Source organism: Phacochoerus africanus, chromosome 2 (genome assembly GCF_016906955.1).
Source record: "Phacochoerus africanus isolate WHEZ1 chromosome 2, ROS_Pafr_v1, whole genome shotgun sequence".
Classification (NCBI taxonomy): Eukaryota; Metazoa; Chordata; class Mammalia; order Artiodactyla; family Suidae; genus Phacochoerus; species Phacochoerus africanus.
In genome coordinates, this window is record NC_062545.1 from 255316650 (window position 1) to 255330461 (window position 13812).

Consider the following 13812-nt stretch of genomic DNA (forward strand, 5'->3'; position numbering starts at 1 on the left):
TGTTCACTCTAACTACTTCGACAAGAAACACGGTGTTTTAATTGAACAGTTAATATTTTCTGGGTAGCTGTTTTGTTCCAAAAGATAGCAGCAAAATCGTGTGCTGATGTTTTCACTATGTTGGATCAATTTTTAATGTAGAGGAGGGTATCTATAATTTCTTAACACTGGAAACCTCATTCTGAATGATATAGGAAATGGTCACTAACTTGAATTATTTTATTGTACCATTTTCAAGGTTTTCTTTCTCCCCTGAGTGACACTTGCCTGCACATGTACACACACGTACGTGCTCGTGGGCTCGCTCGAGTGGGAAAGTACATATAGCATCTACGCTCGGTTCTAGAGGGTCAGAGTTTCTCGTTCATCTAGTCCAGCTCCCTAGTTAATAGTCTGGCAGAGTCTTATCAATTTGCAAGATTCTGTTTCTTTATTTTTTAAGTTGTCGTTATGGTTTGGTTTGATGTATGTACATGCAGCTTGACTGTTTAACCCAGATTTTTGAAAATAAAGAAAATGTTCATGTATATGTTATGTCTGTCTTATTAAAATAACTCAGTTATTTTAATTGAGCCACCTGTATGTATGGCTTCTGAATGGTTTTTATTTTCGTGTCACATTTCCTAGAATGGTGTTTTCCTCTGTATCTTGCAAAACTTTAGTAGGACAGCTGGAGCAGGCGTGTACCTGCATTCTGTGCCTCTGAGCTAATGCTCTGGGTGAAATCGTTCTGACTCTCGCTCTGGTGAGTCAGAAATCCCTTGATTTCTTCACTGAGACCGAGAGCCTGTGTGGAAAGCTCTCATGGTGATTGTATACTGACCATTGTACACACGCTGCTATTGTTTTTCTGCTCTTTATTTATTTATTTTGTCTTTTTGTCTTTTCTAGGGCCACACCCACGGCAGCTGGAGGCTCCCAGGCTAGGGGTCTAATTGGAGGTACAACCGCTGGCCTACACCACAGCCACGGCAATGCCAGATCCAAGCCACGTCTGCGACCTACACCACAGCTCACGGCAACAAAAGATGCTAAACCGACTGAGTGAGGCCAGGGATCAAACCTGCAACCTTATGGTTCCCAGTCAGATTCATTTCCGCTGCACCAAGGTGGGAACTCCTTTTTTGCTCTTTAAATTTGTACTTACGGCTTTTGGAGAGTACATTTAATCCTAAAACCTTTTGAAGATGAAATTGACTGCCCTGTATATACAACAGCTAAAATCATTCCTAAAGGAGTTCTCTTGTGCCCCACCGGGTTAAGGATCCAGCATTGTTGCTGCAGTGGTCCAGGTCACTCACTGCTGTGTCTTGGGTTTGATCCCTCCCTGGCCCAGGAACTTAGACATGCTATAGGCAGAAGCAAAAAAAACATTATACACACACACAGACACACACACACACACACACACACACACACACACACACACACACAGACACACATATTCCTAAAAAACAAGTTTCTGAAAAATACATAAGGAGTTCCCATTGTGCCAAAGTGGAAATGAAACTGACTAGTATCCATAAGGATTTGGGTTCCATCCCTGGCCTTGCACAGTGGGTCAAGGATTCCGAGTTGCTGTGGCTGTGGCCAGTAGCTGTAGCTCCAATTCAACCCCTAGCCTGGGAACTTCCATATGCAGAAAAAAAACCCTTAAGATTGAGTAGAATGAGGGAGTTCCCATCATGGCTCAGTGGTTAACGAATCTGACTAGGAACTATGAGGTTTCGGGTTCAATCCCTGGCCTCGCTCAGTGGATTAAGGATCCTGCTTTGCCATGAGCTGAGGTGTAGGTCGCAGACGAGGCTTGCTCGGATCCCACGTTGCTGTGGCTGTAGTGGCTCTGGTGTAGGCCGGCAGCTGCAGCTCCAATTCACCCCCTAGCCTGGGAACATCCATATGCCAAGGGTGTGGCCTAGAAAAGACAAAAAGACAAAAAAAAAATGAGTAGAACGATGGTAATGGTGAAAAGATGAGAGGTTTTATTCATAATTACTGGCCCCAAGGCAAATTTAATCTCTTCTCATTGTTTTGCTTAGTGCAATGATTTTTTTTTTTTTTTTAATGGCTATACCCATGGCATATGGAAGTTCCTGGGCCAGGAAACTACGCTGCACCTGCTGTAGTGCTGGATCCTTTAACCCACTGCTAACCCATTGTGCTGATCTGAGGTTCAAACCCGAGCCTTGGCAATGACCCAAGCTGCCGCAGTGTCGGATTCTTAACCCACTGTGCCATGACAGGAACCCCGGAGCAATGAATTTTAAAACGTTAGACTCCTGAGCCCCAGTTAAAAATTTTTTGGCAAGAGCTATAGGCCATTTTCTCAAGAAGTTGCATATATGCATGCAACATTGCGTATATAAACTCAAGTTTTAAAACTTCTGCATTAGATTTTTTAAAAAGAGCTGTCTTTTTGAGATCTATGCTCAAATATTTAAGGATTTTTTTTTCACTATAATCCAGAAGGTGGAGGTGTAGATGGTATATAAATTAGCCTTGAGTAGATAACTGTTAAAGCAGATCAATAGGTAGGTGAGAGTTCATGATACTCTTCTCTATTTTTTCGGTAGATGTTTGACATTGTCTATAAGGCAGACTTTAAAATAAACACACTCAAAAGCTCTTGTGCTAGAGATTCCACAGCCCTCCTCACCAGTCTTATAGAATCACAGAATGTTTAAGCCAAAAGGGAGGACCTGAGGAGAGATGAGAGTAACGATGCTGACAATTACAAGTAAGACCTTCTAGATAATAAATGATACCTGAGGTAACATTTTCGGTGAAAATGCTGAATTGTAGCAGTAATGGCAAGAACCAGTGAAATTTGAAGAATTAACATGGCCTTGTTTGTATCTACCAGATAGGAACACATTTTGTCTCTCCCTCTAACGTAGAGAGCAGATCTGTGGAAATCTCGTTGATTCCAGCAGACTTAGTGATCACATACAGATGGAGATGTGATCCATTGTGCTGAAAGTAGGGTGAAGGAGGGTGCACAGAGCAGGGGGTCCCAGGGCTGGGGTGGCATGTGGTTTCCAGGGCCTCGAGGACAGATGCTCCTCATTGCATTGCTCTGGAAACCAGGTGCTACTGAAACTTTGAAAGAATGAGAGAACCTATAGGCAGGGACCAGCAAGGATTCAGGGCAGAGGGTAGATGTTCTGTCAATGGCTGGTACCCACCCACTCTTACTTAGATAATATTTCCCGGTGCTGGAGGGTATCTCTCATGAACAGTACCTCTTAGCCTATATCCATCTGTTCCATCTTTTTCTTCCTTCCTTTTTTTTTGTCTTATTGTCTTTTTAGTGCCACACCCATGGCATATGGAGGTTCCCAGGCTAGGGGTTGAATTGGAGCTGTAGCCACTGGCCTACGTCAGAGCCACAGCAACACAGGATCTGAGCCACGTCTGGGACCTACACCACCCCTCACGGCAATGCCGGATCCTTAACCCACTGAGCGAGGCCAGGGATCGAACCGGAGTCCTCATGGATGCTAGCCAGGTTCGCTAACCGCTGAGTCACGATGGCAACTCCTGTTCCATCTTTTTCTCATCCCGGTAAGGACCTGAAGCCGCAGGAGATGTGCAGCCCATCTTCCTTCCCCAGGACATTTCCCTTTCCTTCCTTCTCTTGGTTTCCCTGTTTTATTTCTTCCTCTGCTTTGGAGCATGTCGCTACCATTTCTGCTGGTAAGACGCCAGGGACAGACATGAAAGACGTTAAACAAGATATATTTCAGCAATAAACAAGCTTCTTGTATTTCTCATGGGACCCCAAAGAAATAAGGATGAGAAATAAAAATTCCTGCTGGAGTATTTACAATGTACTCAGCTGTTGAAGTGTTCAGAATGCAATCAAGGAAGTAATTTAGCACATTTCTAAAACACTTAAGTATGGTAATAATGTAAAAGAGATTGGTCAAATTTAAAGAACCCAATGAATCTTTCAGGACATTATTAAAGAATCTAATCCCTACCAATAACAAATAGCATTTTAGACGGTTAATGGTTAATACTATATTTGTGGTTTGTTGTCTGTCCCTAAGTTAATGGCCTAGAATTGAAAGGATGCAATTTGACCTCCCCCTAGGCAGGGAACACTATGATCAAGAGGATTCCTTTTGTCCTGTAGTCTCAGGACATGTGCGGACTATGTATAGTCCACTCTTAGGCATTTCTCCTCCCAGCCAGGGTCAGTCATGCAGGTACCTCCTGAACGGTTTTTGACAGCTGAGTGCCCTTGTTCTATTATTTATTTTCCGTTTTCTTTAAATTAATTTTTTTGGACTTAAATTTATTTTCAAGCAAAAAATAAATCCTTTTTTTAAAGCAGGCTTCCTGGAATCAAACCCTTCAGGTTCACATTCCAGCCCTGCCTCTTCCTGGTTCTATGACCTTGGGCAAGTTATTTGACCCCTTTGTGCCTCAGTTTCTTCATGTTTAAAAAGGGGATAACAGGAGTTCCCGTCGTGGCACAGTAGTTAACGAATCCGACTAGGAACCATGAGGTGGTGGGTTCGATCCCTGGCCTTGCTCAGTGGGTTAACGATCTGGTGTTGCCGTGAGCTGTGGTGTAGGTTGAAAACATGGCTTGGATCCCGAGTTGCTGTGGCTCTGGCGTAGGCTGGTGGCTACAGCTCCGATTAGACCCCTAGCCTGGGAACCTCCATGTGCCATGGGAGCAGCCCTGGAAAAGGCAAAAAAGAAGGAGGGGGATAATAGTAATAGCTATCTGTGGGGTTGTGGGGAGTATTAAGTAAGAATATTAGTACATAGAAAGCACTTAGAACAATGGCTGGTATACAGTAACTGTCAATAACTGTTTGCTATGGTTACTTATATCACTACATAAATGCTGGATTCCTTACAGATAAAGCATACATAACTACTAAAAAAGTTTGCCTGTGTATACCCCAAGAATCATCTCTAGGAGTTCCCGTCGTGGCTCAGTGGTTGACAAATCCAACTAGGAACCATGAGGTTGCAGGTTCAGTCCCTGGCCTCGCTCAGTGGGTTAAGGATCTGACGTTGCTTTGAGCTGTGGTGTAGGGTGCAGACGCAGCTCAGATCCCGCGTTGCTGTGGCTCTGGCGTAGGACGGCGGCTGCAGCTCTGATTGGATCCCTAGTCTGGGACCCTCCACAGGCCACCTGTGCGGCCCTAAAAGACACACACACACAAAAAAAATTTCTTCCTTTCCCATTCTCCTCACTGCCACCAGCTTGGTCAGACCATACCACTTGCCGCAGGATCACTTAAAAGCAACCTGAGTGGTCTTACCTCCGCTGGTCTATCCTCCACTGGGAAAATCTCCCTGGGAAAATTTCACTAAATGCAAATCTTCCTCTGTCATTTCCCTTGTCAGTGGCTCGACAAAGCCCTTCCTCCACATGGACTGCTGGACCCCTGCTGTTACACCTTCGCCTCCCCTCTGCACCGTGCCTGCTCCTTCCCTCCCCCTCTGCCTGGGATGTCTACTCCCTCCACCCGATCCTCTGCCATCCGCCTTTCTTTTGTGAAAGCTTTCCTCCATCCTCAGTTCTCAGCCAGCACGCTGGACGGGGGACTCTTTCTCTAAGGTGCGGCGGGTCCTCTTGGATGCTGCAGCCTCAGGAGTTAACGAGGCTGAAGAGAACCTCCAAGCAGGTCACTGTCACCCTGCAGGGTATCTCCTATCCCCAAGGAGCCAGGGGTGTTCAAAGGGAACAGCTCTGCATCTGGGAGCATTTGCCTCACCAAGTGGTTCACCCCAGAGGACAATTCATTTCTCTAGCGAAGGTCAGCACCTCCTGGGACAGAGGCCTGTGCTTTAGCTTGTGGCTGCTCAGTCTTTTCACTGTTGGATGGTTTCCTAAGAGAATTTGAATTAATAGCTCAGTAATGAAGAATGAGGGGCTGGCACACACTCCTGTTTTCTTAACAGAATTATAGCTGCCAACTTCACTGTATTTGCTACAATATTGCATGGCTCTGGAATCTCCTGGGAGACTCCCAATAGTAATAACATCTGTGGCATGGAAAAGATTTCCAAAAGACTGCACTGGAGAAGCATCCAAAAAGGTACAGCTAAATTCCCTCTTTTTTTTTTTTCGTCTTTTTGTCTTTCTAGGGCCGCACCTGCGGCATATGGATGTTCCCAGGCTAGAGGTCGAATCAGAGCTGTAGCTTGCCAGTCTACACCACAGCCACAGCAACGCGGAATCCAAGCCGCATTTGCAACCTACACCACAGCTCACGGCAACACTGCATCCATAATCCACTGAGCAAGGCCAGGGGCTGAACCTGTGTCCTCATGGATGCTAGTTGTGTTCATTAACCACTGAGCCATGAAAGGAACTCCCAGCTAAATTCCTTTTGATCTAAGGCTTTTAACCTGGCACCCTGGCTCTCAGAGAGTTTAAAAGCCCCCTGCAGTTATGTGTGCTTTTTTGTGCATATGTCTATGGGTACTTTCACTTGGGGAGGGGGTCCACTGTTGAGGACCAAGATGCCAGACTTATTTCATGTTTATTAAAACATTTGCACACGTTGTAATGTGCTAATAAGCACTCTCCTAAGCACTGGGGGTGTATATTAGTGAAAACACACATACAGAAAAGTATCTACACTTACAGCCCTGATAGTCTAATGGGAGAAGGCAGACAATCAATGAAAATAAGAAAATAAATTACATTTTTTTGTTAGGAGATGCTAAGTGTCACAGAGAGAAACTAAGCCAGGTTGTTCTGAAAAAGGAGATGAAAATCTGAAAACAGTGGTCAAAGAAGGCATCATGGAAAAGGTGACATTATTAAGTAAAGACTTGAGACTGTTGAAGGAGCAAGCTACGTGGGTAAAGGGAAGACCATGCCAGGAGGAGGGATCAGCAGTGCAAAGCAGGGAGCTCCCTGTCTCTTCAAAGTTGCTTCTGCCTAAGATTAAGGCAGACAGAAGGGGCTAAGAAATCACTGCCTTCTGGTAGAATGGAAGCGCTGAGCATCTCAGGTCCAACTATTTCCAGGGCCAGGTTGGTTTGTCTGCAGAGTACGAATATCACTCTGGGAGCTCCCTGTTAGCCTAACAGTTAAGGATCCAGCCTTGTCACCGCTGTGGCGTGGGTTTGATCCCCAGCCTAGGAACTTCCGAATGCCAAGGGTGTGGCCAAAAAAAAAGAGTATCACTCTGGACCAGGAACAAACCAACATTCATTCATTATCATTCAGACCTGTTAGTTCAAGCATGAGATTGGAAGCACAGATACTGTTGGCTGAAACTCCAATTGTCCTTTTAGTCACTGGCCATTTTCAGTAGATCAACAGCCTCTCAGTAGAGAAGCTTAATAATCTAAGGGGAGGAGTTCCTGTCGCGGCACAGTGGAAAAGAATCCGACTAGGGACCATGAGGTTGCTGGTTCCATCCCTGGCCTCACTCAGTGGGTTAAGGATCCAGCGTTGCTGTGGCTGTGGTGTAGGCCAGCAGCTGTAGCTCCAATTTGACCCCTAGCCTGGGAACCTCCATATGCCGCAGGTGCAGCCCTAAAAAGTAAAAACAAAACAAAACAAAACAAATCTAAGGGGAAAAGAGAAAGAGTATATTAAGATTCAAGGAAGGGAAAACTTCACTTTGCGTATTTTCAGCTAAATCCTCTTCGTTCCAAAAAGTAGACTCATTTGACAATATTCTTGATACTTGTAGTCCACTGTAAAGATTTTAGCTTTCACTCTTAGTGAGACAGAAACTCATTAGAGAAAAGACATGATCTTATTTACATTACAAATTGTCACAAGAATTTCCCTTGTGGCACAGTGGGTTAAGGCTGCAGTGTGGCACCAGCCCCAACTGCAGCACAGATTCAGTCCCTGGCCCATGAACTTCCACATGCTGTGGGTGCAACCAAAAAAAAAATTATGGTGAAGTATACATAAAATTTACCTTTTTTTTTTTTTTTTCTTTTCTCAGCTGCCCCTGCAGTATCTGGAAGTTCCCAGGCCAGGGATTGAATCCAAGCCACAGCCGCGACCTGCACCGCAGCTGTGGCAACACCAGATCCTCAACCCTCTGCACCACAGTGGGAACGCCCACTGTAACCATTTTTAAATGTTACAGTTCAGGAGTTTCCATTGTGGTGCAACAGAGACGAATCCAACTAGTATCCATGAGGATATGGGTTTGATCCCTGGCCTCGATCAGTGGGTCCGGAATCCAGCGTTGCCATGAGCTGTGTCCCAGGTCGCAGCTGTGATTCGGATCACAGGTTGCTGTGGCTGTGCAGCTGCAGCTCTGATTCGACCCCTGGCCTGGGAATTTCCATATGCCGAGGGTGTGGCCCTAAAAGGCAAAAAAAAAAAAAGTTACAGTTCAGTGACATTAAGTTATTGTACAACCATCACAACCATCCATCTCTAGAGTGTTTTCATTCATTATCCCTTGGTGTAACTCAGTACCTGTTAAATCATAAATCACTTCCTCCTTGTCTTAGCCTTTGGTAACCATCAGTCTACATTCTCTATGAATTTGACCACTCTAGGTACCTCGTATAAGTGGAATCATACAATATTTGTTCTTTTGTGTCTGGTTTATTTCACTTAGCATAATGGCTTCCAGGTTCATTTACATTCTAGCATGTATCAGAATCTCATTCCTTTTTAAGGCTGAATAATATTCTGTGGTGTGTATATACTATATTTTGTTTATCCATTTATCCAATGATGGACATTTGGGTTATTTCCACCTTGTAGCTGTTGTGAATAGTGCTATTATGAACCTGCGTGTGCACCTATCTGTTTGAGTCCCTGCTTTCTTTTCTTTGGGGTATATACCCCAAAGTGGAATTAATGGATGATAACTCTATGTTTAAAAGTTTGAGGAGCGGAGTTCCCGTTGTAGCGCAGTGGTGAACGAATCCGACTAGGAACCATGAGGTTTCGGGTTCAGTCCCTGCCCTTGCTCAGTGGGTTAACGATCCAGCGTTGCCGTGAGCTGTGGTGTAGGTTGCAGACGCGGCTTGGATCCCGCGTTGCTGTGGCTCTGGTGTAGGCCAGTGGCTACAGCTCCGATTCAACCCCTAGCCTGGGACCCTCCGTATGCCGCAGGAGCGGCCCAAAGAAATAGCAAAACAAAAACAAAAACAAAAACAAAACAAAACAAGTTTGAGGAGCCATCATACTGTTTCCACAGCGGTTGCACCAGTTTACATTCTCAACAGTGCAGGAGGGTTCCAGTTTCTCCACATTCTCTCCAACATTTGTCATGTGTGTGTGTGTGTGTGTGTGTGTGTGTGTGTGTGTGTGTGTGTGTGTGTGTGTGTGTGTCTGTGTTTTCATAACAGCCATCCTGGGTGTGAAGTAATCTCACTGTAGTTTTTTATTTGCATTTCCCTAATGATTAGTGATGCTGAACATCTTTTCAGGTGCCTTACACATATATACATATATATATTTTTTTGTGTGTGTTTTTAGGGCCACACCCCATGGCATATATGGAGGTTTCCAGGCTGGGGGTCTAATCGGAGCTTTTGCTCTTGGCCTACACCACAGCCACAGCAACGCCAGATCCGGGCCTTGTCTGCGACCTACACCACAGCTCACGGCAATGCCAGATCCTTAACCCGCCGAGCAAGGCCAGGGATCGAACCCAAAACTGCATGGTTCCTAGTCGGATTTGTTTCCGCTGTGCCACAACGGGAACTCCAGGCTTACTTATATTTTTAAAGTATCATCTGGCTACTATGTTGAAATTCTCCACTGTGAGAAGAGATGAAGGGCAGGGGACCGAGGTGGAAGGAGGCAAGCCAGTAGGAAGGCTGTCACAGTAGTCTCGGTAGATGATGATGGTGGCTTGGAACAAGACGGCAGCAGTGGAAGTAGTAAGAATTCATGGGATTCTGGGTATGTTTCGAGGCTAGAGCTGCTGTGATTGAAAGAGGAGTGTGAGAAAGGAGCCGAGAATGACTCCTTTGTTGATAGCAAACGGCCATTTACTTCGATGGGGAGTGTGGGGGGAAGCATATGCCGGGAAGGCGAGGTGTTAGAATCTGATTTTGGATGAGTTAAGTTTGGTGCCTATTAGACTTCCAAGTGGAGAGGTCACTTTGACAATGCATATGGGAGTATGGAAACCAAGGGTATTTTATTTTATTTATTTTATTATTATTATTATTATTTTGTCTTTTTGCCATTTTTTGCTCCCGCGGCATATGGAGGGTCCCGGGCTAGGGGTCTAATTGGAGCTGTAGCCACCGGCCAACGCCAGAGCCACAGCAACACGGGATCCGAGCTTCGTCTGCAACCTACACCACAGCTCACAGCAACGCTGGATCCTTAACCCACTGAGCAAGGCCAGGGATTGAACCTGCAACTTCATGGTTCCTAGTCAGATTCGTTAACCACTGAGCCACAACGGGAACTCCCATGGAGATCAAGGGTTAATTTTAGTTATCTTTTGCTGCATAATAAATAAACTACTCCAAGACTTAAGAGGTTTAAAAAGCAATGATTTATTATTTCTCAAAATTCTATGGGTTGACCGGCTCCACTGGGCAGTGCTGCTTTACGTGGCATCAGTTGGGATCACTCACTTGGCTGCATCCAGTAGTGAGCTGAGCAGGAAGGTCCGAAGTGGCTTCACTCACATGTCTGGCACCTCGTGCTCCACCACACGGCTTCTCCAGGTGGCCAGCTTGGGCTTCCTCACAGCATGGAGGTCACGGGGAGTCAGACTTCTTACAGAGTGACTGGTTTCTCCAGAAAGGACAAGAGCAGAAGCTGTCAGGCTTCATTCAGGAGAAGTCCAAACTGACACAGCACCTCTTCTGCCATATCCTATTTGTCGAAATATGTCACAAGGCCAGGACATATACATGCGGAGGTGACACAGAAACCACCTTTTGATTAGAAGCATTGCATGTGACTTAGAGGCATGGGAGGATTTGATGGCAGCCATCCTTGGAGACTGAGCACCGCAGAGAGAGATCAGGGCTGGTGATTTAAGCTTGAAAGTAATCAGAAGATTGTACTTAAAGCCATAGTAGTGGAGGAATATTACCCAGCAATAACTGTAGATGGAAAAGAGACGGAAAGGCTGATCTCTAGGGTATTTCAACGCTTTGCATTTGGAAGGAGGAGAAGCCAGCAAAGGAGATGAAGAAGACACAACCAGTAAGGCAGGAGGAAAGCCAGGAGAGCAGGGTGCTGCTGAAGACAGGTGCAGAGAGCGTTTCAAGAGAGAGGGAGCGATCAGTTGTGGAAAATACTGCTGAGCATTTAAGTAGGACAAGAGATAAAGATGGGCACCTGGATTTGGCCAAGTGGAGATGACTGGCGGCGGTTTTAAAAGAACAATTGCAGTGAATTTGTAGAGACATAAGCTTGACTAGGGTGAGTGCCAGAGACAGTAAGTGGAGGGAAATGAAAGAGCATTGGCATAGGCAGCTCTTTTGGGGAGTTATACAGGGAAGCAGAGAAATGGGGCCGTCATCAATGGAAGACAAACGTAGAAACCAGCCTTCACAAGGAATGTGAAGCATTCACCCCTTCCAGCAAGTAAGGCATACGCTGTGGACACAAATGCAGTCTGGCAGTGAAGGGACAGCCAGTCCACTGTCTTCCTTTGAAGAAAATGTTAGATCCCTGGACCATCTTTAAGCAGGTGCCCATTTATAGGCAAAAAGCGTGATTCTATGGAGAAAGATAGGAATGCAAAGAGCTAGCTGACAACGTGGAGGGTAGCAAATGTGGCTGCAGAACAGGGTGCAACTTGGGGAGGAAGAGGGTTATCTGATTCCAGGTTCAGACAGTGGCCCATATGTGGCGACCCTTCTGGAAGTGGGAGACTAGGTTATTAGTTCACACGAAGGTGGCTGTCACTATCCCCAGCGAGCAGCCAGGGTAACGCAGGGGAGGGGATGGCTGTGAAGGAGGGTCACATACTTACGGAAGGTGAGGGAGTGCTGGGGCCTGGCACTTGGCAGGGACCACGCTGGGGTTTTTAAGGGGGTAGGGGCCATGCACGTTTAAGGAGTAAACTTTGAAAGGAAATGAATATTCTGGAGGGGTGGTGGTGAGCCCGCCAGAGAGCAGCTGAGCCTGAGCCAGGAATGTGAACCCCTCATCTCTTTCCTCCCCAGAGCCACCAGGACCTGTCACCCTCAAGGAGAAGCCGGAAAGAGTTTGAATGTAGAGATATTTTGGTGGCTGAACCAAAGGAGTTCCAGAGGTGACAGCAGGGCATCGTGAGGAAAGGACGCGGCCGGGGCGGGCGGAGCTCAGCAGGTTCGAGGTAGGAGACTGAAGTGTGAGGAGGCGGTGCCATTTGGCTACAGGAGGAGATGGGAGTTTTGGGGGTTCTGCTCTTCTGCCACCTAGCTGTGTGGCCGAGGTCACTTAGCGAGTTGGTACCTCTTGTGTGTAGGTGGCAAGTGACAGAACGCCTCCTTTAATCTGGCTTAAGCAACAATGAGGCTTATTACCCCCTTCCACCCCCTTCCACAGCGGAGGGGTGGCTCTTTAGGAATTAACTCAGCCGTGTGATGCTGTCCTCAGGGACCCAGGTTCTTTATATTTCTCTGTTGCACCTTTTACGGTCGGTGGCTTCATCCTAAGACTGGCCCCACCTCTTGGTCACAGGATGGCTGTCAACAACACTTAAGGGAAAAAAAATATATAATTTCCCTCTACGCATTACGAGAGAAAGACTCCCTTTTAGTAGCTGTCTCAGGGGAGTGAAAACACAGCTTTTCCGTGTGTGTAGCAACCCCTCCTGCAGCCTCACTGGGATAACAGGTCCACTCTTGAGCCGGTTCCTGTGGGTTTGTGAAGTACCACGTGCTGAGGGGCTGTGGCAACAGGGAGAGGTCCTGCTGGGTCTGGGGCACCTGAGGCCCACCCCCGTTGCGGAGCCGGTCCACACACTGGCTGCCTGGGGGGGCGGGTCAGACCCAGTGCAAGTCTGAGTGCCGCTAGGCAGCGGGAGAGGAAGAATCGGTGCGGAGTCGACCGCTGAGGATATCCACGAACTCACTGAGCTGTTGTGAAGATGAAATGAATACCGTGCGAGGAGGCCTTGCTGTTTCTCTTCAGAGGTTCTTGGAGGTAGAGCTATGGAGGAAAGCTGTGGGAGGGGAGAAAGGCAGCTAAGGGTGGGAGGTGAGGAAACAAATCTGGGCTAAGGACTCGAGAACTACAGGGAAGAGAGAGCAGAGGTAGATGCAGCTGGAGCTGAGGTATGGCTGTGAGTAGAACAGGTGTGGCTGCATTCTCAGTGGAAGGTGAGGATGACCACTCTTCTGCCGCCTTGCCAGTTTCCTCTTGCCCGGGAGTTGAGGACAGCCAGACTGGTCCATCGCCATGCCTGCCTACGCTCAAAAAAGTTCACTCGCTCCCGGCTCTATACCAGATTAATGACAGTTGCTTCTCTCTGGAATTCCAGACTCTAGAATATGAGTCCAGCCTAGGTTTGGCTTCGCTTCTAATGATTGCCATATACAGATTTATCCAAACCTGTCCGTGCCAATCCAACCAAAGGGTATGTCTGGTTGCTTTACAGCGGCCCCGATGCCTGCGCTCCTGCCTGCCTTTGTGCAAGTTTCCCCTTTGCTCTGACTGTTGCTCCCTTATCTTTCCTGGCTGGAATCTCTCAATCTTGAAAGCCAAGTTCAGAGGAGTGTTCTCTGGAGCGTTCAGAATTAGCTACCAGCATGCTGTTAGTACTGGTGTCAGCGTCGCTTGTTCTCGATTGCCAGATTCTTGAGGACAGTGAAGCTGTCCTCCCCCATCCATGTTCGTTATTTGCTCATTTAAAAAAACGAATTGTGGAGTTCCCGTCATGGCGC